The following is a 27062-nucleotide window of genomic DNA, read 5'->3' on the forward strand; positions in this document are numbered from 1 at the left end:
GCAGATGACAAGAATCTGATCTGATCAAAGAATCAACTGCTTGACTTTCTGCACTTATCACATGACATGTCTGCTAAAGCCACCGCCCCCAAAAAACACAGAACAGAAAGAGTGGCTGTGAGTGTCCTTCACCAGAACAAATGAGAGTGTGTAAGAAATAAAGATCTTACAGCTAAAAGCATTCGACAATCCATTCTAATGGAGAAAATATTCATTTATCGTTCATCAAGCCTACAGAGTCAAGACATGAGTTGTGTTATCAGAAAGATGTTTGAGGTGTCAGGTCATACACATACACATACTGTACGTATACTGTATATATATATTATGGGATGTTGAGTAACACTGGGCGAACTGGTACGTGTATGGTAAAATGAAATATGAGGTGTTCTGATGATCCAGTCATTCAAACTGGATAAAGTTGTCAAACTTTATGATGCCAAGGCCCCCCAAATATGATGAACCTTTAGTGAGGGATGCCCATCTATACATTACATAAGTACCAAATGTGATATTATTAAAACAACATATTGCTTCTGAACTTGAATAGCTGGTGAATGTATAACCCTGAAGAGAAACGATTGGAATTGAAATGTATTAAAAAAACTCACTAGACCGACACAACTATGAACGATTCTGGAAACCATGCATGTTGTACAAAACAACAGATAAACACGTAGAACTGAAACAATTCTTGCTTTTTTCTCTGAAATGTTCGGGGGGGCCCTAGCCACCTTCTGGAGGCCCCCTAGGGTCCCCACACCCCAGTTGTGATGCGATACATATGACCACTGAGAGATCAGAGCTGATTTAACAGGTGAATTTAAAGCACAAGGACTCTTACCAGAAGAGCGTGGAAGTGTTGAGTCCTGACAGGGCTGAGGTGTAGAAATCCCTCCCGACATGAAAATCTAGAACAACAGTGAGAGTCCAGAGTGAGTAAAGTGTCCGGTCAGTCAGTGTGTTATTTCTAGACAAACACACATTTCTGCAAACTGACACTTACGACATGTTTTAAAACCATTCTTTATAAAATGTCAGTGTGTTAATGCAAGTCCCTCTGCTGTCGTTTATCATCCAGCAGGCTGAAGTCTCCTCCAGACTGAATGTTATTCATGTACACAGATCCATGATTTTGTTTAAAAACCGGAGTGATCAAGACAACTAAAATACTAAAGATCTATAAAAATGAAAGTGGATTGTACAACAGCGCCCTTGTGCTGCAGAAGCAGACCTTTGTGTATAAAGAGACATGATTGACTCTTTTATTTCCACGCGCGTCTCAGCTCCACACTTTAATAGTTGCCTTGGTGACGGAGTTACATATGGAAGAATGAAGAGAATTGTTGTCTCATCGGCAGGCACTTTAAACTCTCCAATCCTTTATCAGAGGACAGCGTTCACCAGTGTCTCCAGCACACTTCAGTTCAAATCTGATTCGGTTATCTAATAAAGCAAATCGCAGAATATACAGACGACCCGTACAGGCCCTGCATGCTTTTGTTATTCACAGCCCTGAGATAGCAGATGTCTCAGACATATTCAACACAAACTCATGGAGGAACAAGAAATGTGCAAAACTGACACATAATGATTCTGTCATTGCTAAGCCCGATACGCCTTTTGTTTTTAACTCAAGCGATATACAACACTGATGTCAGATTTGTGAATCTCTTTATCTTTTTTGGTTTGTGTCCAATAAGCTAAACAAATATAATGCACTTAGGCAACATTGGGTTCTGTCTTCTTGAAATAGTAGTGTTTGATCCAGAAGTGAAGTCATATTGAAACTGAGACGTGTGTGTGAAATGGTGTTCAGATGACTGTCATTTGATGTAAGTGTGACATTATTGTGACTATAACATATGAGTTAGGTTGAAGTTTGTGCAGGACTCTTTTCAAGCTTATTCTCAGAAGACTCTCAGAGTAACATCGTCGGCCGGCCTCAGATATGTTTGATTCAATCAAAGCTTCTCCGTTATTCCTTCCAGTCCTGCATGTGTTCATCATTAACATTAGCTGTGTCTTGTTCACATGTAATGGTGCAGTGGAAGGGTCACAGGATTGGATGTGGAGCATCTGAACTTGCGCTCGTAAACTCATCGAAATGTCTGTGATGTGACACGGCATCTCTGTTGTGTTGATGGATTTCCTCTTGAAACAGTGAGATGTTTGTGAGACATATCAAAGATGTTCTTAAATGAGCCAACAGCCTTCAGTTGAGTCCGGATCTGAAGGTGAATACAGTCCATACACTGATCAGTCATGACATTAAAAGCACTGACAGATGAAGTTAAAAACGTCGGTGATGTCGAGCAGAGGCATACAGTATATTCAACAGCAGTCACATCTTGAAGCAAATGGACGGATGACTGAACCACAGGATCAGAGTTTGGAAGTTTTGGAGTTTGGAATTTGGGTAAGATAAGGAGACAGATTTGTATGTCATTTGTGCATGCATCAGCTATAATGGCTTAGAATGTATAGAAGTTATGTTGTTTTTAAACTCATGTGTTTCAGAATGTAAAGCTGTTTCTGCACACACGTCAAACTTTACAATCACTTATTATAACTAATCTGATCTTTTGGTTTGTCTCTAAAGTTTCAAGTGATATTTGTAATGTTTTTACGTCACTTGCTGGATATGTCATCCAGAAAATTCTTCAATGAACAGTACTGAACTGAGATATAACATACTATAGGTAGTAGAGATGATCATATTTGTGTACTTGACACTAGCAGGTTCTTTAAAGAATATCATAATGCTCCTATAACACAAACAAGCCCAGAGTAGTGAGGGAGGTGAGAGAGAGAGAGAGAGAGAGAGAGAGCCTGTAAATCAGGCCATTCAGGAACTATAGAGGACAGATAAATCATCACCAATATAACGCTGTAGTGTTAAATAACTTCTGTACTGAAACTAATAAACAGTACTGTACACGACTACTAACTCAAAGGAAAAGATTTAGTTGCTGTGGTGAGAGAGAGAGAGAGCAGTGGGGGTCATGCACTGCTGTCTGTGTTTTCATTGACCTTGTCTGCTGTAGTGCTTGACATATCTCTCAACAGACACAAACAATAATCCACACAACACATGAGTGTGTGTGCTGATCTCTTCCTGAATAAATAATAGTTAAAGTTGAATTATTCTTTTGGATTATTTATTATAAATTATAATTAAGTAGATGATCGTTGCCTGCTGTCAAAAAGTTACATTGACTTAATTTTGTTAAGTAATTAGTTGTGTAATGTATTAGGAAGACTTTGCCCAATCTCTTTTAGTGTGTTATACATTTACATTACATTGTACATTGGAAGACACTTTTATCCAAAGCGACTTACAAGTAGAAGAGCATATAAACATTTTGTCAACAAACAGTAACGTTAGTTTACAAGGCCATGCTACTAGAGGATTAAAGTTGGAGTCAGCAAAGGAGACAATCAACAACAAGAGTTTTTTCAACTGGCAGCCTGTGAAGTGAAATCAGGAGGGTTTACATGGGTTCTTTTATGCTGATTGAAAACTAGGCCTGCAGCTGCATTCTGGATCATTTGCAAGGGCTTGACTGCATTGGTTGGAAGGCCGGCCAGTAGACAATTGCACTAGTCCAGTCTTGATATGACCGGAGCTTGGACTAGCAGCTGAGAGGAATGCTCCGACAGGAACGGCCTGATTTTCCTGATGTTGTAGAGCACATACCTGCATGTTCGAGTGGTTGCTGCAATGTGAGAGGTGAATTTCAGCTGGTCATCAAACAATCACCCCCAGGTTCCTCGCAGACTTGGTGGGTGTTATAGTTGAGGATCCTGTGCTGAATGGTAAGGTGGTGTTCAATTGATAGGTGGGCCGGTATAACCAGGAGTTCTGTCTTGGAGAGGTTGTAGGTTATGCTCTTTCATCTAAGAAGAGATGTCCAGAAGGCAGACAGAGACACGGGCAGAGATGGTGGGGACCCCTGAACTGACCCCTGATGAACGTCGGTGTCAGCGGGTGAGATCTGGATGTCTCGTCTCTCCAGGATACCTTAAAGGATCTGCCTGTGAGATAAGACTCGAACCAGTTGAGTGCAGTTCCAGAGATGTTTGGAGAGAGTGGACCGCAGGATCTGGTGGTTCACAGTGTCAAATGCAGCAGAGAGATTAAGCAGAATAAGAAAAGATGAAAAGTTCTCTTTACAGATCCATGTTTCAGTCAGTGCCAGAACATTGAGATTAGACTGACTGGCGAAGGCCGGGATGAAGTCTGCCTTTTTGACAGATGACTGGCGGTTCCAGAGCCCTACTGCCAGACAAGCAGACTGTGGAGGGCTAGTGCAGAGTGACCGAAGATGGTGCTGAGGTCTCCGCTCTGTACGTCTGTAAGTGTGTCTACGGTGGACAGTCTGAATGTACTGGAAACACATGTCAGTTCCTGCAGGATTTTGCGATCGCAGAATTTAACGCATATTCAAAATTTGAGAGAGTGTCGCAGGTTTTCCGCATAATTTGGCTGAAGATGCGCCATGCGACGTCATCACATCGCGCATTCCGTCAAAACCTGCTCCAAAAATCAAGCAGAGATACTATAGAAGGGAGATAGAAGGGTCTGTAACTCTTACAATTTGCTAACAACATCCATTGCCATCTTTTTACAAAAACCTTTCCTTTGTTCCGTTGAAGGCGTCAGCATTAACTTTTAGCCGTAACGTTTTTTTGGCTAAAGGTTGCAGGCTAGTGGCTCTGAGTTAAGTCAGCCTCACCGATGTGTGTGTCACGTTCTTAAACAACACACCTGGAAACAACATCAATCCTTCTGATCTATGAAGAAAGCTGTCATGTTTTTTTTCGGTGTCAATGAACATTCATCACAATCAACTAAACGCTGGTTTCTTAAAAGTATGTGAGGTTCATGGCATAAACTCATAAACGTTATCGTAGAGACATTTCCACAGCCATAAACATGAAGCGGCATGAAACGAAACGTAATTGGTTGCTTGACCTGTCAGTCAAAATGGCCTCTTGGACGGGCCTTAAACTTAAAGCGGCCAAGGTTTCCAGACCTTCAGTATGAATCTGCTGCATTCCTTTTAATCATAGGATATGCATAAATAATGTTAGTTTTAAAGAAGAACCCTATCTGACAATTCAAGTAGTGTTTTTTACTTTTTCGGTAAAAACCTCTCTGCAATTTTTATCGCAAAATTTGAATAAAGCAGCTGCAAAATTAAGCATTTTTGGCCGCAGAAATCACAAAAAATCTCCGCATAATCCCATGGGGACTGAAAGTGGCAAACAAAAGCTCATATAGCATATAAATTCAGATACTCTTTACTCATAAATATAGGACAGAATTTACTCTAACATTCAACATAACATAATTAATTCAACGTAATTATAGTAACTACAGTTTAACCATGTTGTAGTTCAACTACAGTAATTCAAATCCTAATAAAACACACAAAACATGGTTGCTATGTGTATATCTACACAAAACAGTGCTCATATACACATATATATTGTAAAGCAGTCAAATAAGCAGGCTAAATGACCATTCAGGTTGATATCTGAATGTTTTAATTCAACTGTGGAATCGAAACTGGGAATCGATAAGAAATTGATCAGCAGAATCAGAATTGTAATCGCTAAAATTCAAACTAGGGCTGAAACGATTCCTCGAGTAACTCGAGTAATTCCAATACAAAAAATCATCGAGGCAATTTTTGTCAATAGCGTCTGGCTGCAGACGAGATGCACTCTCAGACTCATGCACTCTCGTCTCTCAGCCGCACATGCGCACTCAGACACATGCACTGTCAGACAGATGCTTGTTTTAGGTACACGGATAAGCCACTTGTAAGTATTTTTATTCATTTCGTACAAGATTAAGTTGAAGTTAAAGTGTTGTTTTTAATTATCAGGTAAATGTTATTGAAAACGATCCTGATATTTAACGTTATCCGATATATCTCGCAGACACAGGCCCCTCGATGTTGTTAGAGGGAGGATTCAGCAACCGCAAAAAAAATTGTAAGTATATTTATTTAATTCATAGAATATTAGGTAGATGTAAAAGTTTTGTTTTAGTTTATGAGACAATGTTATCGAAAACGATCTGGATATCTATCTAAATAAATCGCGTCTGTGCTAATTGGGTACTTTTCCTTCATACAGTAACTAAATTAGTGAAGAACTATCTAAATTCATTTTCTTTTAGACGGTTAAAATATTGAGTGTTTCACTGGCTCTGTGTTTTGGGCTGTTGTTTTAAAAAGTGACAGGGAAGTTTTAATAAGACTAGACTATGAAGTGGGAATCTTTAAAAGAACAAGTCATTTTTATATTGTTAACAGTGGTTCTTTAAAACGAGATATACATGGAATACGACAAAAATGTAAAGAATATAATACACATCAGAATGATTTTCATTTCTGTTTTTTCAATTTATGCTTATATATGCTGTTCAGGAAGTTCTGGCTGACTGGAAAGTGCATATAAAAAATGCAATCATTTTTTCAAGGTAAAGATTAGTGTATTTTAAAATGACTACAATGTGTCTGTTGCCGTTCAAGACATATTTCAGACTTAGGCCCAATGCCCAATGCCAATTCTACAATATAACACTACAGCGTTATATTGGTGATGATTTATCTGTCCTCTATAGTTCCTGAATGGCCTGATTTACAGTCTCTCTCTCTCTCTCTCTCTCACCTCCCTCACTACTCTGGGCTTGTTTGGGCCAGATAGCCCTTCAAACGAAGATTTTTCGGGACCTCACTTCAAACGAAGGGCTAAGAGAAATTTGAACATGGCTGCTCACTCGAGCAAGCAGACCCATAAATGTAAGTCGTTTTTGCCATTAATAAGGCTTTTTATGACAATTTTTCATTTTATGTATGTTACATTCAATCTTGTGTTTGTATTTACAGTGATGTTCTTTTAACGTTTGCAAAAAAATCGCTAAAGTTTGCTAGCGGACATCACCCATTGCACGATATTAGAAAATATATTTTTATGTCATATAATTCAATTCAATTCAATTTTATTTATATAGCGCTTTTCACAATGTGCATTGTTCCAAAGCAGCTTTACAGGAGCAAATAAGAAAAACACAGAAAGGTAAAACACAGCACAGTGCTTGGTGTTTATAGACCAAGCAAGATCATTATAATAAATAATATCTAATAAATAAATAAATGAATAAATAAATAAATAAATGCAGTCTCCCGGTGAGCAAGCCAACACTGCACTGCTGTGCACCATATCCCCGGTGCATCGGCGCATGTCCTCTGACATAACGAGCTAGCAACGACGTATATGATGATGTATAACAGTGTAGTAGTGGTGTTCCATTTCTTAGCGGAAAATTTGTAGCCCTTCCCCTTGCCACTTTGTTTCAAGGAGCAAGGGGAAGGGGCGAGGCGAGGGGTAGGCGAAGGGTAGGCGAAGGGGTAGAAAATAGAATTTGGATTGGGCCTTACTGTCACACACACTATCAAACTCTCTCATATACTACTATAATGTCTCTCACACACTATCAAAGTTTTTCACGCACGCTATCAAACGCTTATTCACTACTATACTATCTCACACACACTATCAAACTCATTCACTATCAATCTCTGTCGCACATATAACTAAAGTCATTTATGCTCACACTACCAAACCATAAGGTTAAAAATGGCATGTTGTCATGACAAACTAGGTAAATTTGTGATGTATTTTTTCCAACAACAGGAAGAGCCTTAAGTTTCCACGTACAGGTAACTACTAACTTGAACACATAACTTTGTAGCAGCTCCTCAGGAAAAAAAAAGTACCAGTTACCTTAAAAAAGTAGTACTCAAGGAAACAGGCTCAAACTTTGTTAGGTAGATGAAACCAGTCTTTTCACTCTTGAGTTTCCCCCGGAGAAGCAGGTGGTTCAGTCTCCACGAAAAGTAGGTTTTGTTAGAGGGGTTGCAGCCATTATTGTTCAGCTTATTTTTACTTATCCTCTTTTGCATTGTTGTTTCTTAGGTGCGTGTCATGACGGATCTTAAGACTGCCTGTCAGTGGTGCTTGGAGAACTCTGGGGATCTTCTTGACTCACTTCAGCTATCTCTTATAATGTGCATGGAGGATGAAGAAGCTGCTGAGGCCTTGGAACGGTTCTTCAGTGCAGAGTTCATAGAGGACAATCTTGTAGAGCCACTGATATTTGTTTTTACATTTATGCAGGACATTTTGGTGCTGCCCTCGTCCACCCTCCAAGAACTGTATACATCTAGATCAGGGGTGGGGAACCTTGATCCTGGAGGGCCACTGTCGTGCAGTGTTTATCTCCAACCTAATCAAACACACCTGAACCGGCTCATTGAAGTCTTCAGGGTTACTAGAAACTTCACGACAGGCGTTTGTTTGAGCTGGTTGGAGCCAAACAGTGGCTCTCCAGGATCAAGGTTCCCCACCCCTGATCTAGAGTAAGACTGTGAAAATGACTATGGACCCCTCACATCCAAGCCATCATCTCTTTGAACTTTTAGCTGTCTGGTCGGCGCTACAGAGCAATAAGCACCAAAACAACCAGACACACAAAAAATGTTCTTCCCTCAATCTACGTCATGAAGTTATATGTTCTACCCACTGTGCAATTAATAACATTGTGCAATAGTAAGCAAACGTAATACTAATTATATCCACCTGATAATAGTCTATATTTATATCATTTTTGCGTAAATTATTTTATTATTTTGTTATGCTGTATATAGCACATATTTTGTAGATACAATATATACATGCATAGTTTTACACTCCATCTTATTTTTATTCTATTCTATTCTTTTTTATATATAGATAACCTGTGTATTGTATTGTGTTATGGACTCTGTGTGCTGCTGTTTTTGTGCAATGGATGCTTCTTTCACCGTAACAAATTTATTGTATGTGCAGATATACTTCACAATAAAGCTCTTTCTGATTCTATTTTGAGAATAGAGAATGTGGTGGACAACATGCATCTCAGAATCTTTTGTCAAGCACAAAATTGAAAAACATAGATGTCAATTTTTTTAACGTAATGATTTCATATTATACATGGAAAAGTTTTATTTAATAATGTAATAACGTTAATTAGTAATGTACAGTATATTGCCATTATAACCTTTTATGTAGGCACATATGCGAAGTAATCAGACATTATTAGTGTAGATGTTCAATAATGTCTTTCAGCTAGAATTTTGTATAAATCTGCGCCGTGACCTGAATCGCCAGTCTTTACTCTTAAATAGCAAAAATCTCCACCTGTTGAAAATAGTATTTTACAGTCCACATCGTGAAATACTTTTTCATTTTCATGTATTTTCAGGCGGTTTTAACAGGACGTTCTTTTATGCCGTGCTGTTTGTAAACAGTATTTTGACTAATTTCCGTCTTCGACCCACTACAAAGTGCGCATGTGCAGCTGAGAGTGCATGTGTCTGAGTGCGCATGCGTGTCTGAGAGTGCATCTGGTCTGCAGCGAGACCCTTCTCATTTTTGTTGCCTCGAAGCTTTGTTTAATCCATGTAACTACAGTACACACGGAGCGCTGCGTTTCCCCACGGACCCTTATTACTGACGCTCTCTCAAGTCTCACGCATTCACCGCGAGACACGCGCATTTGAGTCTGTTCACACGCTCACACGTGTTTCTCATGCTGATAAATAACTAAGAGCTTATTGAAATGGTGAACTGCTATTTTACTTGGTTTTAGTCTATTTTGCGAGTGAAACTTGTTTTCCGGCTGCATTGAGTCCATCAAACTAGATGCGGACTAACGTTAGTGGATGCCGAATCCTGTTATTGTGTTGACTTGACAGAGCCAACATACTGATCTTGGATCTAAGCTTATTCTTCTTCTTCTGATCGCCAAAATTCTGACTGCTACTCCTCCTAGAGCTTTCAAACTACATCCACCAAACTTTCCACAAACCTTCAGTCTGGTCTGACTTGAGTTGCTATATCTTTTCTAACTGATCCGGGTTCTGGTTTTCGAAAACTGGACTCTCAAAACCACCTAATTTCCCATAGACTTAACATTGCGACAAACTTTGACGGCTCATAACTCAAAGTTACCACGTTTGAAGAAGCTGGCAGGCTCTGTAAGAACTTACCTCACAATGGGGTGTAAGTTGTACCCCTGGGGCGTAAGAGCCCCCAAAATTCCCCATTGACTTATAATGGGACAGGAAACATGCCCATATAAGGCGTCATAACTGTCCCATGTTGAATAACTTCGCAGTACAACCACTTAGAGACAAGGGGGTGGGCTCATTTTACTCAGGCAACCAATCAGTATCCCAGGAACTTCCTTAAGCTACGAAGCCACGCCCATAGCAACCAATCCCATAGACTCCCATTATAAAATGTCCAGATGGATATCTTTGCAACACAGTGTCGTAAAGACAAGGGGGTGGGCTTACTTGACTCAGGCAACCAATCAGTATCCCTGAAACTTCATTAAGCTACGAAGCCACGCCCATAGCAACAAAACATGTTAACTTAGCAACCATTTAACAAGACCTATAACTCTGCATCAGAACATCGTAGAGACATGGGGGTTGGTTTGTTTCACTCGGTACTTGAAGCTGCATCAATTGGCTTCTGATAAGCCACGCCCATAGCAACCAAACAGCTTAGTTTAGCAACCATTTTGCAATACCTATATCCCTGCATCAGAACTTCGTAGAGACACAGGGGTTGGTTCGTTTCACTCATAGCTTAGAGTATCATCAAATGGCAGATGCTAAGCCACACCCATAGCAACCAAACAGGTTAGCCTAGCAACCGTTTTGCAATACCTATATCTCCGCAACAGAACATCTTGGAGACATGGGAGTTGGTTCGTTACACTCATAGCTTAGAACATCATCAATTGGCATATACCAAGCCATGCCCATAGCAACCAAACAGGTTAGCCTAGCAACCGTTTAGCAATACCTATATCTATGTACCAGAACATTGTACAGACATGGGGGTTGGTTCGTTTCACTCATGGCTTGGAGTATCATACTAGCAACATGTTAATTATGCTAACAAACATGCTAATCGTGTTAGCATCATGCTAGTTAACATGCTTACAGTGTAAACATCATGTTTGCAAAATGCGAATCACTTTAGCATCATGCTAGCAAACATGCTAATCTCGTTAGCAAACATGCTATTCATGCTAGCAGACATGCTAGTAACATGCTAATCATGCTACCAAACATGCTATTCATGCTAGCGAACATGCTAATCATGCTAAAAACAGACTAAGCTCGGTTTTTACACACTGGGGTCACATTATTTTTTTTATCATGTTCGAAAAAGTTTAACAATAAAACCATTCAAACTATTTAAAACTCTTCAGGACAGGCTTTGTCAAGCCAACATAAAGTTTGTACTCGAACTTTACTTTCTAGTTTACACATGTCATCTGTCTGTTCTGCGTGTCTGCGTGAATGAACTGCACAGTTTAACGTGCTACACGCGTGATGCTCATGAATCTGTCTGCGCCTGCGCTTTATGAGGACATGAACACATGAATTTCATCTCCAGAGTTGCTCTGAGAGTTTATTTCAGAACATTTTACTGAGTGAAGCTAACACACTCAAAAATAAACGTCTTCCGATGACCTGCCAAAATAAAAGTCCGGTTAACTCAGTATTTTTATGTGGACAAATATATTACTATTTAATAGTAAAAAAATAAACTTAAACTAATTTAGATAAACTAAATGCATCATGCATGAGCTGAAGTTAGTTGTTTACCTGTGAAATTATTCTTTCTATTTTTATTTATGTTTCTTATTTATACATTTGTATTATATTGAATTTTGAATGTAATATGGCAATGGAATGTACTAAATGGGTTTAGTTTTCACAGATATTAATGTATGCTATTTCAGCAATAAAAACTAATTGTTCTTATCTAAAAAGGAAACAAATTAGTTGTTCATTTTAAGAGACCTGTCTTATTTTCTCTTGTATATTTAGTATTGCTCTTTAATAAAGAAAAAGTACTTATTGTCCGAATACCCGATTAATCGATGGAACAATCTGTAGAATACTCGATTACTAAAATAATCGATAGCTGCAGCCCTAATTCAAACGATACCCAACCCCACACATAAATGAGTGACGAAATCCACACAGCAAAAGAAAAAAAGAGATGACTTACAGAGTTGCATAACACCTTCAGAAACGTCTGCGTAAATAAATGAAATTCATGCCCTTATAATAGAGATGAGAAACAAAGACAAACAGTGCAAGCTCATGTGTAAGTCACTTGCATTCAATGAGTACCATCTGAATTTTCACTCTTGACGGCTTCCACAACACAAACAGGTGAAAGATAAGACACGCAAGGTCCCTGAAATCATCTCAGTAATGATCTTGAACTTTTGTCTTCTGCTAAGAGGCATGTTATCAGCCCATGCCCTTCAAACCGACAGACAGAAACCCATCAGTTTCTCATGCAGATCTACTGTACACGCTATGAACAACATATCCACCCGTGATGGCTCCACACTTCTGTTTCTACCCCTCATGTCTTTTTAAATCTCACCAAAGATTTAAAAAGTGGAATGCCCCATTTCTTCTGAATGGGTGTTTCTGGCATTACCTGATTTTCATCATTTCTTTAGTATATCAGCTATGAAACGATACAAACAGCTCATGCAAACAAAGAGCGCTATTTGCATGAGCTGTTTGCATCGTTTCATACTGTAGCTGATTAGCAAGCACTATTCCTTCTCAGTCAATATCATTCTTAACTTATAGGGCAAGACAGTCAACTAACATTTTATAACCATGAAACATTAGATTTTAAAATGTCAGTTAAAATCAGTAAGCTTCTTGGGTGCATCAAGCGTGTGTTTAAGACACAGGGGCGTGTAGAAGTTGACACATCTCTGAGCTCAGGAAGATTAAAGCTCTAAACCAAATCAAGATAAACCAGCTTATGTCATATTAGACATAGGATATCATTAACACAGGGATGATCACTGCACCCGGACACAAGCTAGCACACGCAGCAGGAGCAATGCATGTCCTGCGGCTAAAAACAAGAACAACATGTCTCTCAAACATCTGTCAGCATCACATACGTCCAGACTCTTTATAAAACAGGCACTCAAAAAAAAGATTTTTGCTGCTTGTCCAATTTACTGAACTTACTGTAAGTTAAATCAACACAACTCTTGGAAAATTTGGTCACAACATGATTTTTTATGTTTAGTCATATAACTGAATCCATTCATGTTGTGACAATATAAAGGAGTTGTGTTGTGTTAACATAAAATAGTTACAATTGGGCAGAGGACTTACAGTATATTTCCCAGCATGCTTTGCGTATAACTGCATTTTGAGAGTTATTTTCTTAAATAAGTGTTATTTTATGCATTTTTCAGTAAAAAGAAACACTTGTTAGTCTTCAATGTTCATTTATCTTTAAGGTTTTGAAGAGTTTGTTATATGTTTGTTTGAGTTTTGTGGTTACCATTGTCCAGAAAAGCGTTGCCTTTGGTTAGGTAGTGGGCGGTTACATTTCTAAATTTGAATTTTTGTTGAGTTCTCTTAAATCAATATCTTCTTATTGAAGACAAATGAAGTTATGTCTAATTAATGTTAAAAATGTATAAAATTAAATGTTTTCATTAAATACCTTAATCGTAAAAAAAAATTATATATATATAAATATCGTCTTTATGTAAAATATACATGTTAGCATGATTGAATTTCCTCAAGTTAATGATATAAAACAAAAACAAGACGGTTAATCTGACTCAACTAAACTACATTGCATTAACTTGATGTAAGTATCTTAAGTTTACTGAAATAGATAATGTTACTTAAATTCAATGTAATCCAGTTATGTGGAACCTGTTGACATAAAAAGGTTAATTAAGTTGAACATATCATTTCTTTGAGTGTGTCATCAAACTTAGATGTTTGGATTTAAACTATTAGAATGAAATGTAGTGAGGATGTACTCAATGTATCTATATGAGCAGGGCATTCATATCATATCACATCTGTTTACAATCCCAAAGACAATTACTTTTACAGTTCCTATGTCTTGTGTACATATTACATGATATTTACCGCACATTAAAGTGTCTGTGAACTGGAAGTTGCGATCCTTTATACTTCCATACTGCAGACTGACTGTTGAAGGGGAGGAGTTAATGGATGCTCCGCCCAAGCCGTCTAACATACGTCATTTGAGATGGATAGTCACTACAGGGTTTTAGATTTAGCTTCAGATTTTAACTGAAGATTATGAGGGGACACCAATTTTAAAAAGAAAACGACCCACATTGATAAACTATTTAAAATAAACGCTGCAATATTTCGTGAAAAAAATATGCATTGTAATTTTTTATTTCACTGGGACTTTAAGCAGATCTATGAATATAACAGTCCTATTAAATCCTAACAGATGATTATTCATAGTGTTGCGATTCACCAAAACACAAACAGGCATCCAGTGCACATTTCCACAGGTTTATCACCACAGAAACCTTCAGTAATGCAAAAACATTTCACTTCAATCCACAGAGAATCTTCACACTAATCTAGTTCATAAATCGAAACTATTTCTGGTCAGACACACAAACAGAATCTGAAAACTGAGCGACAGGGAACGATAAAGAACAAACAAGGATGAATCCACAACACGCCTTAATACAGCCAAACAAATACCACGACTGAGAGAAAACACATGGATCTCATTTATAGTCAAGTGATAATCCAACAACCGTCTAATAGTCTGAGATGATATCTGTGTGTGGACAAAAAGCACATGAATATAAATCTCAAATTTTACATAACCTGAATGCCAAACAAGGTTTGGCTGGCGTCAGACGCTCGTGTCTTGAACACACACAATGACTTCATGTCATGTGAAACCCAACACAGCTTCAAGGACACTTGATTCATCTACTCAAGAAAGAGGAGAAATCTCATTTTCCTTCATCTTTAGAAATCAAAGACTCATCACACTGCATTGTGGGACATTCTGTGCATACAGAAAGTTCAGATCAAAGATGCTGTCTGAAGCTGTTGTTCATCAACACATATTCACCGGCCGGCCAACTGGCAATCAGAAAAATCTATCGTCCAATAATGGATATCAGTGGATAAAAGCAGTTTCTCACACTATCGGCTACGGGCAGATAATTTAAAACCAGTTGATATATCCTGTCAATCAAAAGAGGACAATGAAATGATGCTGTGTAAATAGAAAACGTTATTAATAATATTCAGAGAGTTCTATTCATTTAATCTTCAGAATCTGTATCGGCAGATATCACTGTGAATAATCGGTATCAGTGCATCTCTAGGAAAAATAAAACGTCACATCACTACTTCTGACTGTATTTAGCATCTGCTGCTCTCTATTCATCCTGAAAAATCCCAACATGAGTGGCTGAAGTAGCTTTTAAAGCAGATCCCAGATCAGCTTTGTTTTAAGATGGCACAACCTGCATGCACACAATCTCTACAGCTAATTTCAAATGCAAACAGGACATTTCCATTGTAAATGATGTCTTAAAGGCACAGTGACTCCTGTTCAATTCTCTCCTACAGTTACAAGATGGAAAATGGACAAATGGTTTATAAAAACGGTGCTGTTGAAAAAATGTTACAAGTGAAAAGAATAAAAATGATGATGAAGAAATAACGTTACATTCTGTATTATATTCTGTATTGTGCTGTCAGGTCATTGAACGGTCTGATTCTCATCAGGTTTATTTCTCGATGAGACTCTCTCTCTGTGTGTGTGTGTGTGTGTGTGTGTGTGTGTGTGTGTTCTTATGTAATGTGTTGGCCTGCTCGCATTCACTCTTTAGTTTTCTCTAATCTGTTTCCTTTTTCTCTCATTCTTTATTCCTTATATCTTCTGTTTTGTGTCCAGCTCCTGGTAAAGCAGCACTATAATTAACGTTGTGTCTTGCCCCCCATTGACTTGTGTTGAAGACAAAAGAAGATATTTTGAAGAATGTAGGACAGCAAACAGTTCTGGGGCACTTTTGACTACCATTGTTTTTTTCCTACTATGGGAGTCAATGGGAGGCAAAATCTGTCTGGTTATAAGCATTCTTCCAAATATCTTCCTCTGTGTTCATCAGAACAAAGACATTCATACAGATTTGGAGCAACTCGAAGGTGAGTAAATGATGACACAATTTTTATTTTTGGGTGAAGTATCTCTTTAAAAAGAAAAATAAATTTAAAAATAAACATTATTTAAACAAATAAACACTTTTTTTGAGGAGGGGGGGCACAACAACCTTAAAATTGCACTGTCCGTAATATGAGACCGGATTTAATTGTTAAATAGTCATTTGACAGGTGACATAACCATTTATCATCACCTCTTACCTAAAAATGAAACATTCATCCATCAAAGCATGTACACTTGCATCTTTAATAAGTAAATTTAAATGTAATATGCATTTATTACCGTTATAAAGTGCCAGCCCACTTGAAAATACTGAATACTGAAATAAACTGTAGTAAAATTCCTAGATGTTATAGAGTTTTTGAACCATACCATACTGCAGGACATTTTTAAGTAATATACTACTAAAGCAATAAACCACGTGAAGAAGTGGGTTACAGTGCATTTTATAACAGCTAAGGGTATTGTGGCATTAACACCCCATTAGCTGTTATAAAATGCACTGTAACCCACTGCTTCACGCGGCTTATTGCTTTTATAAAAGAGTTATTCCATACGTGTAGCAAGGTTTCATCAAATAAAGTAATAAATGAATGAAATAAAATGATATTTAGGCTATGTGATGCGGTCAGCATAAATCAGGGGATTTTATAACGGCTTAGAACTCGGCTCAACCAATCAACTCAACTCAACTTTATTTATATAGCGCTTTTTACAATTTTCATTGTTACAAAGCAGCTGTACATTAGACATATTGACTATAAGCAAAACAATTAAAGTTGTACCTGCAAAAACAAGAAAAAGGTGAAAACACAGAAGACAGACATTCCCACATACAAAACACTCCACACACATAATATGCACACATACTAACACACAGACACACACACACGGACGCGCACGCACGCACGTACACAGACAAGTACGCGCACACACACAGACACGCACACACACGCTCAGTGAGAGCACACATTTAGGATAAAGGAGAGAGAAGCACAGGTCAAATATAGCAGACTATAAATTCCTATATGCAATATTAATTAAGTAAAACTTTAAAATTCTAAAGCAGCCCCCCCGGTCAGGCAGATAGTCCAAAAACAGTATGCAAACGGTGGCGAGGAACCCAAAACTCTAATCGAGAAAAAAAACCTCAGGAGAACCCAGGCCCAACCAGGGGATTCCAGTTCCCCTCTGGCAAAAGCTGCTGCCTCTGCACAAGCTCCAGAGAGCTTGCACAACAAGGCTAAATAAAATAAATAAACTTACTAATAAGGTAAATTATAGTTTTAAGATTATCATTAATAATCTAATAGCATTTGAAATTTTGTGAATCAGAATCAAGGACCAGAACTGACCGTTTTATAAAGTTTCTTTAGTGTTTTTCGAGATTCTCTCTGTTTTCCCAACGGAATAAAGTGAAAACAATGAGCTCTAAAAGAAGCTCCCAAGAAGCATGGTAAAATATCAGATTATAACTGTACTCAAACCACAAATGGACTTTGGATGAGGCTGGTGAGACATCTTGTAAACACATTTAATGTTTTATTTATTATGCTTTAAACATATTTTGTAAAGTGTTTCTTTTTCTGGCCTTTTTCAAAAGATAGATACACAAAACGTTTGCTGGCAAAACTTGTGAAGACAGCCTGACTTTTGCTCTGAGGCAAACTCTGTCCATGACATTACTGAAATAACCTAAACGATGAGCAGAGAGAGTTTGTCCTTCTTTTTGTCTGTCTGTTCTTTAATGGCGTCCAGTATTCTTGGCTCATACAGCACATTCGCTCCAGCCATGAAACTATTTTCTCTTTTCCTTCTATACGAACACAACACAAAACAAAAGATTAGAAGAAAAGATCCACACTTTTCAGTTGAACAGGCCACAGTTCCATACTAGTATACACCCTGAGACAGTATGAGCTTCACAATCGATTCATATTTCCAGATAAACAAAAATCAATTCACAGACATGTACAATGACATCCACAAATATACGTTGCACAAAAATGAAAATGTTATTTGCATTTGTGCATCTCTGGATTTTGAACTTTTTAGCATGAAGTGGTGCTCATAAATCCATACGTGAACTCAAACCAATCCACTACCACATTGTAGGGTTGTCACGGTACCATAAACATGTCTGACGATATTATATCAGCTGAAGTATCTCGATACCAAGTAGTATCACGATGCTGTGCCATATAATTCAAATATATACAAAAAACACAGATTTAGATGAAACATTTTTACTATAGAACTACAGTACTATAGTAAACTGTATTATACTTTGCACTAGAATATGTTGTTGTATTAACTGTAGTAATTGGATAAATTGTAGCAAATACATTTACATTTAGTAATTTGTAAATACTATAAATACTGTAGTATACTCAAATATTTACTATGATAAGACTCAAAAACACTAGTATCTATGAGTTTTAGTAGTTTACTGTAGTAAATACTTAAGTACACTAGATCATTTTTCACGTAGGAACTAATTCAAATGTTGGACAAATTGTCTTTATAAAAGGGAAATATTAGGCTTACTTTAAATGCAGAACTAAAACGGCCAGTAGGTGGCGTCAATTTTCCACTGAGTTGGTGAATTGTTTAACCAACTCGTTCAAATCGCCAATTTGAATCATTAACTTGTCCAAGACATTCAAAACACACATTCATTTTGGAGATAAACACCGCAACAAGGCAGATGTAAGTGTTCAAATAAATATTAATGCGCATATGCAACATTTACTACGGTACTACGATACTACCGTTTCAAAAATAGAGAGGCATCGCGGGTATTTTGAAGCTTTTGCATCGCGATGCTACCGTAGCACACCGTAAGTGCACCGTGCAACCTTACCACATTGTGCTGCTCATCCTTCTCAAGCTTAACATGAAAATATCTGAAGTCTGTCCAAAAACAGGAATCAGGGAAAATCACTCTCATTGCCTTTGTCATAACCAGACATACTGCCACTGCCAGACAATGAAAGCATAATCTGAAAGAAAAGACAAAGACAATGACAAAAGACGAGACTTATTGTGCTTTATGTGCTAACACAGTGATACTGGACGCACTTTATCATACAGACAAGCTGATGAGCTCACAATAGAAACACAACAAACACACAAAAGCTTTACCTCATCGACACACAATTAAGGATCAACCAATAAGAAGACAGTTTAAAAACCTTTCCGTACAAAACAACAAAGCTGTTCTGTTGTGTTTACAGCGTCTACACTTGACTCTTCTGTAAATGCAAAAATCCTTGTGTTGTACTGTAGCAATTTCTGAAACAAACCCCCAAAAATACGTCATGACACACGAGACACACTGATAAAAATAATTCTGAGTGGATGTAAATGTTATGTAATTAAATATGTAATATTAACAAAAAAATCGTAAATTTGTACGCGGACTGAACTTCCAAGTAAGGATAAAGTTTGCAAACTAAGTTGGTTTTGGTAGCTATGTTACCACAGCCTTTCCGATTTTTGAATTGTACAAAAACGAGGCTTTATGTGTAGTTTGAAGATAACTTTGTTTTTCGTGGATTTAATAACTGTTACCATGTGGCTACGCTGGTAGGTGGATAGTTGCTTCACGTGTAATTGAAACATTGCATGTGGCGATAAAACAGTTGGTTCCAGTGTAATTGAAGCTAACGTTAACATGCTTGAGGCTATAAATTATATGTAAGCTAACGTTAGCATGCAGCTATAAAATGAGAGCTAATTTTAGCACATGTATTTTTAGAGCAACCTGAATAAAACAAGTGAAACAAGAAGGTGAAACACATGACCACCATAGTATATGGTTTGTGTGTGATTTTCATGCGATTGTTGTGATTTTTATATCTATTATGGATGTTTTCAGTATAACGTTGTATGGTAAGAATGTGTAGCGATTAGCTCTATATAAAATGCTAAATGTAACATATTATAACATCATTATAAGACTAAAATCCACATTAGATCGCGATCGGAAGTTAATACTCGATGGTGGTTTAAAGTGAGTTTTGAGGAAAGGCGTAATATTAATCAATTCATCTGGAGCCTTTATGACTCACTTCCGGGAGGTATTTGGCTCAACCATGGGGAGAGAACAAGCATGTGAACAGCTGTCCCGGCTTCGCCAGGGGAGTCAGTCGGTGGCAGATTACTCCCTGAGATTCAGGATCTTGGCAGCAACAAGTGAGTGGAACGAGGCTGCTTTGATTACGACCTACCATCTGGGATTGAGGTCAGAGATTCAGCTCCAAATGGTAGGGAGAGATGATTACTTGGGCCTGGAGGAGGTAATTCGATTAGCCGTCCAGGTGGATGAACGACAACGTTCCTGTCGAGGTGGTCGTCAGACGTTTTTCCTTCTTCGGTGAGCCAGTCAACCTCTATTCCCACACATGAACCCAATCCCACATCACAGTCCCTGGAAGAACTCATGCTGCTAGGCTCCTTTCGTCTGACTCCTGCTGAACGACGAAAATGGGTAGCTCAGCACCTATGTCACTACTTTTGGGGTGCCAGCCATGATTTGTCTTGCTGTCCAGTCCGCCCTCCACATCTCGCGGTGAGCTCAGTTCAATGTCCTACAGTTTTAAAAGAACCACTTACCTATCCAGTTACCCTTTCCGGTCCATCAAAGACACTTACCACCTCTGCCCTTATTGATTCTGGTTCTGCAGGAAACTTCGTCTCCCGTGCCCTCTGCACCGCCCTCAAGATCCTTGTAGAACGCTGTCCAACACCCATGCCCATTCGCTCTGTAGATGGCAAACCCCTGAGCGGTGGGACTATCACACATCAGACAGCACCACTCATTCTACATGTGGGAACCCAACACGCTGAATCCATCCCTTTCCTCATTCTTGAATCCACCACTGCTGACGTTATTCTAGGGCTGCCATGGCTGAAGCACCATAATCCGATTATATCTTGGAAAACTGGGGAATTTCAGTCTTTGAGTTCTGCCTGTCACGAAGACTGCCTCTCTATGTCATGCCAAGCCACCTCCATTGAAAGTCCCCACAGTGACAAGAACATAGAGATCCCCATAGAATATCATCACTTCCTTGATGTGTTCAACTCCCTAAAGGCATCCCAGCTGCCCCATCATCGCTCGTGGGATTGTGCCATCGACATTCTTCCAGGAGCTTCCCTTCCTCGTGGTCACATCTATCCCCTCTCTCTCCCAGAACAAAACGCAATGGAATATTACATTCAGGAGGCCCTTCGCCAAGGCCACAATCGACGATCCACCTCACCTGCAGCCTCAAGTTTCTTTGTAGCCAAGAAAGATGGTGGTCTCCGTCCCTGTATTGATTACAGAGTTCTCAACGACAGCACTGTGAAGTTCAAGTATCCACTCCCTCTGGTCCCAGCCACCCTAGAACTCCTGCGTGGTGCCACCATATACACCAAGTTTGACCTTCGCAGTGCCTACAACCTGATCAGGATTCGAGAAGGGGATGAGTGGAAAACGTCTCGGTTACGTTTGTAACCTCGGTTCCCTGATGGAGGGAACGAGACGTTGTGTCGAACCGACAGATGGGGTTCGTCCCTGAGAACCAATCGCTTCCGACTACTTAGAAAAGGCCAATGAAAATTGGTGAATGAAATTTGTATGCCAGACTCCGGTTTCTCTAACAGCGAGAAGCCGCCCGGAACCGTAAGGCCACTGGGTAAGCGCTACTTCCTCAAGTGGGGGATGCGCTACAGAGACCACTTCCTACCGCAGGGAGGAGTTTAGTGGAGATATCAACATGGTCTCACTGATGGGGGAGAACTCATGGGAAGAAAGTGCGGCTGAAGAGTAAACCGCGAGGTGGAGGTCCACCTGGGGAGGTCATGGGTTACCAAGGTGGGAACCAGCATGAGGAGACATCAGACAGAACCGCCCTACTGGGGGGTTCCTCCAGTAGGGTTCCTCCCCAGTGGGGAGCGCCTGTAAGTTCACCACCTGGTACCGAAAGGGAGCGGTGGGAACCTTGGGCACGTAGCCGGGCCGAGGTCTCAGGATAACGTGAGAATCCCTGGGTCCGAATTCTAGGCAGTCAGGGGACACGGAGAATGCCTGTAGGTCCCCTACCCTCTTGATGGAGGCGAGCGCCATAAGGAGAACAGTCTTCATCGTGAGATGAGGAAGAGAGGCATCCCTTAGGGTCTCGAAGGGGGTCCTGGTGAGACCTGTCAGGGCTACATCCAGGTCCCAAGAGGGTATGGAGCGCGGACGAGGAGGATTGCACCTCCAGGCAGATTGCACCAGGTCGTGCTGCCCTAGAGACTTCCCAGCAACTGAGTTGTGATGAGCGGAAATGGCGGCTACATACACTTTCAGTGTGGAGGGGGAGAGGTTAGTCTCGAGTCTCTCTTGTAGGAAGGACAGCACGGACCCGATCGCACAACTCCGTGGGTCTTCTCCTCGAGAAGCACACCAGGTCGAGAAGAGGCGCCACTTGTAGGCGTACAGTCGCCTAGTGGCAGGTGCCCTAGCCTGAGAAATGGTAGCTACCACCACTGGGGGCAGACCACTCAGGATCTCCTCGTCCCGTCCAGAGGCCAGACATGGAGGTTCCAGAGGTCTGGCCTGGGATGCAATAACGTGCCCTTCCCCTGGGAAAGCAGGTCCTTCGTCAGGGGAATCGGCCAGGGGGGAGCTGTCGTCAAGAGCATTAGCTCCGAGAACCAAGTCCGGTTGGGCCAGTGTGGCGCAATGAGTAACACTTGCTGCTCCTCTTCCTTGACCTTGCACAGGGTGTGTGCAATGAGGCTCACTGGGGGGAAGGCATACTTCCGCTTGTCCCACGGCCAGCTGTGCGCTAGGGCATCCATGCCGAGGGGTCCCTCGGTCAGAGAGTACCAAAGTGGGCAATGGGTGGTTTCGAGGGAGGCGAACAGGTCTACCTGGGCCTGCCCGAACTGCACCCAAATGAGCTGGACTGCGCGGGGGTGGAGTCGCCACTCTCCGCGAGGCGTAGACTGACGAGAGAGCGCATCGGCTGTCTGGTTCAGGTCGCCTGGGATATACGTGGCACGCAGGGAGCGGGTCACCTGCTGACTCCACCGGAGGAGGCGTCGGGCGAGTCGTGTTAACTGCAGTTAGCGAACGCCACCCTGATGATTGATATACGCTACTGCCGTAGTGCTGTCCAACCGGACCAGCACGTGCGTGCCCTGCACGAGAGGTTGCAGCCTCTTCAGTGCGAGTAGCACTGTCCACAACTCTAGGCAATTGATATGGCAGCGCAGGCAGGGGCCCGTCCAAAGCCCCGACACTGCGTGCCCGTTGCACACTGCACCCCAACCCTGCAGGGAGGCATCCGTTGTCACCACGGCATGCCTCGTAACCTGCCCTAGGGGTACCCCTGCCCGAAGGAAGGTAATGGAAGACCAAGGGGTTAGGGTGCGTCGGCAGCGAGGTATAATCATTATCCGCCTGCTGCCGGTGTGCCACGCTCTCCAGGGAACTCGACTCTGAAGCCAGTGTTGGAGCGGTCTCATGTGCATCAACCCGAGGGGTATCACCGCTGCCGAGGATGCCATGTGTCCCAGGAGCCTCTGAAATAGTTTCAGGGGAACCGCTGACTGCTTGAAATGATCCAGGCAGTTCAACACCGACTGGGCGCATGCTGTGGACAGTCGCGCTGTCATGGTGACAGAGTTGAGTTCCATACCAAGATAGAGGGTGCTCTGCACAGGGGAGAGCTTGCTCTTCTCTCGGTTGACCTGTAGCCCCCATCGATCTAGGTGCCGGAGCACCAGGTCCCTGTGTGCACACAACAGATCTCGCGAGTGTGACAAGATAAGCCAGTCGTCGAGATAGTTGAGTACCCGCACACCCTTCTCCCTGAGGGGAGAGAGGGCGGCTTCCACGATCTTCGTAAAGACTCGTGGAGACAGAGACAGACCGAAGGGGAGGACTCTGTACTGATATGCCTGACCCTCGAAAGCGAACCGTAGGAACGGGCGATGACGAGGGAGAATCGAGACATGAAAGTAAGCGTCCTTTAGGTCGATTGCCATGAACCAATCCTGACATCTGCCAGATAAACACCCAGAGAGAGAGAGAAAAACCTTTAGAAGTGGGTAGTTGGGACGGGGGAGTAAACGTCCCGGATCGACCAACCAGCAATAGAATGGCTGGGGTCGGGCCCAAAAGGTGTTCTTGATCTCCCTCGGGTCTTCCCATGAGGGCCGCTACGGCTTCCGCCGCGGCTGCTGATGGGGTGGTGGTCTCCTCTTCGACATCTCCCGGGGGGCCGCCGAGTGGGGGAACCGGAACCGGAGTGTCGAAGAGGACCAGGGCTGCTGGGAAGCAGAGGGTGCACGGGATCTCGACGGCCAGGGGTCGGCCGAGTCGCGGCGGGGGAGGATATGCTTGATATCCTCTGTCTGCTCCTTTTACTGTCGAGAACTGTGGCTCGGCAGTCTCACCAAACAGCCCCCCCCCCCTTGCGAGATGGGTGCGTCGAGAAAGCGGACTTTCTCGCAACCCATCTGTGCAGGGTTTGGCCAGAGGTGTCTCTCCTGGACCACATGTGTGGACATCGCCCAACCCAAGGCCCGCGAGGTCGGTGACGGCGCGGAGTTCCTGCATAAGCGCTGGGTCTGTCTTACCCTCGTGGAGCTCTCTGAACGCCTTGGCCTCAGGATGGCCATAGCGTGGAGAGAGGGGACAGCTTGGCCCGCAGCAGAGTAAGCTCTCGACATCCTGGATGCCGAAAAGCCTACGTGCTTTGGACGGGAGTCTAGGTCGAGCCCCAGGGGGACTCGACGTGTCCTCTAGCTGCCCCACCATCGAGGGAAGAAAGGGTGATGGAACTAGTTGACGTGCATGCGCCGAAGGGGGCGTTCCAGGTCGTACTAAGTTCCTCATGCACTTCCGGGGAAACACGGCACTGGGGCGAGTACGGCATGGAGCTGCTCTCAAACCCGAGGTACCATGTATCCAGCCGCGAGCATTGGGAGAGGCAGTGCGGGCACTGCTGACATTTCTACGTCCGCTTCTTCCTGATCTCGACCCCCCGAGGGAGGGAGCTTCAAGGAATCGTCGGAGTCTGATGCCAGTAAGTCACCCTCCAATGCTGCAACAGACATCTCATCATCACGTACCATGTCCGATACGTGATTGAGGAATAAGACGGCGGACCGTCTCATGGGGAACGGTCAGACGAGCAAGAGCACATGTCCTGCAGATCCTCCAACACAATCACTTGTATCTCGAAGCAGAAAAGTGTTCTTTCCATCAGACCTCCATTCCCTTTCTTGGATACCTGATTAGTCCCCAGGGTGTAGAGATGGATTCAGCAAAAATCGAGGCAATCCACTCTTGGCCACAACCCACCACGGTGAAAGAGCTGCAGCGGTTTCTTGGGTTCGCCAACTTTTATCGTCGCTTCATATGTGACTTCAGTAAAGTGGCTGCACCCCTGACCTCTCTCCTCAAGAGCAAGCCCAAGGAACTCAGCTGGTCATCTGAAGCCTCCCATGCCTTTGATCGGTTAAAAACCTTCTTCTGTACTGCCCCAGTTCTTAAACACCCAGATCCCACTAAACCATTTGTGGTCAAGGTGGATGTTTCTACCACAGGGGTTGGGGCAGTTTTATCCCAGCATCATGGCAATCCCTCAAAACTGCATCCATGCGCCTCCTTTTCTAAAAAAAACTGGATGCCGCCCAACAGAATTATGATCAGAATGTCAACTTTCACTTAATGAGGTATTGTATTGTGAGGTTCTGTTCTAAACAATGTCTCAATGTAAGTTTTTAACATCAAATAGCCAAAATGTCAGCTTTATGTATTGTAAATAGATTTTCATATTTGATGAGTACATTCTAATGGCATTCCATTGACAAGTCACAGTAGTTAAAAATTTACAATTTGCATTTATAGTTTTAATAGAAATTCTCAGTTCCCTTTCTGTCGGTCTCTCGACGTTGTGTCGAACTGACAGATGGGGTTTGACTTGAGAACCTATCATCTTCTCAGTAATTTTGAAAAGGCAAATGAAACTGGCGAATGAAATTTGCATGCCGGACTCCGCCCCGGATATCCAGGTATAAAGGGAGACGGCGTGCTGCATTCATTCACCTTTTGTTCTTCAGAGCCTTCCCATCTGATGACAAGACTCACTCAAATTGCCGGATTCTTACATATACATCTTTAGAGTAGAATTCACTCATAAGATTTTTAACTTTTTTATTGAAGTTGCAGCAAAAATCAACCCACTTCTTTTAATACTACAGACACAAGATAAAGACAATTTATTTTACGTTTCAGAAAAAATGAAATAAAGCAATGTTAGTTTCATAAACAGAGTATTTTAGTATTTTATTGTTATCTTAGACTTTTGTGAGATGAGTACAAAAATGAAAAAGGTAAATTAAGTGACATGTTTAGTTATATTTTATTATTTGTACTTCTTTTCAGTCACAGAGTTATTCAATTTAAGAGTTGTTTGGGAAAGAGAAGATTCTGTAATTTAATGCAGCTTGGAGAACTGCATTTAAAAAAAAATAAAAAAAAGTGAAAAAGTGAAATTTAGGGAAATTTGGGGAAATTGTAATGTTCAATCATTTATTCAATGAAAAAAAAAATGTGTACTGAAGAAAAGTTAATATGGTTTTATATACAGTATACTGTCAATTATAGTTTGTGGATAGAAAATCGGAATCGGCAAAAATCGGAATCGGCAAAGAAAATTGCAATCGGTGCATCTCTAGTTCTCATTGGTGCAACACTTTCATAGAGGAGGGGGACGGACACGACGTCTGCCTCAAGTGCTTCGGCACGCTGAGGCAATGTTCGTGGATACATCCTGCCTGCACTGCGGGCGGATGATGATCCAGATGTTGCGATCACGGGTGGCTGTGTTCTTATGGACCCAGCCACCACC

General features: G+C 41.3%; 1 protein-coding gene across 3 annotated transcripts in view; it reads right to left on the reverse strand.

Annotated features, from left to right (window-relative positions):
• The window catches only part of LOC130567420 (thyroid hormone receptor beta), a 118361-nt gene that overhangs the window by 30208 nt on the left and 61091 nt on the right, over nt 1-27062 (reverse strand). For 2 of the 3 annotated variants that reach the window (XM_057355501.1, XM_057355503.1), the window contains exon 2: nt 845-911. The gene's annotated coding sequence lies outside the window, so the exon portion shown is untranslated. Of the gene's footprint in view, nt 1-844; nt 912-19027; nt 19167-27062 lie in introns of all 3 variants that reach the window. The other variant, XM_057355502.1, reaches the window with a different exon arrangement.

Source organism: Triplophysa rosa, linkage group LG16 (genome assembly GCF_024868665.1).
Source record: "Triplophysa rosa linkage group LG16, Trosa_1v2, whole genome shotgun sequence".
In the NCBI taxonomy this organism is placed as follows: domain Eukaryota; kingdom Metazoa; phylum Chordata; class Actinopteri; order Cypriniformes; family Nemacheilidae; genus Triplophysa; species Triplophysa rosa.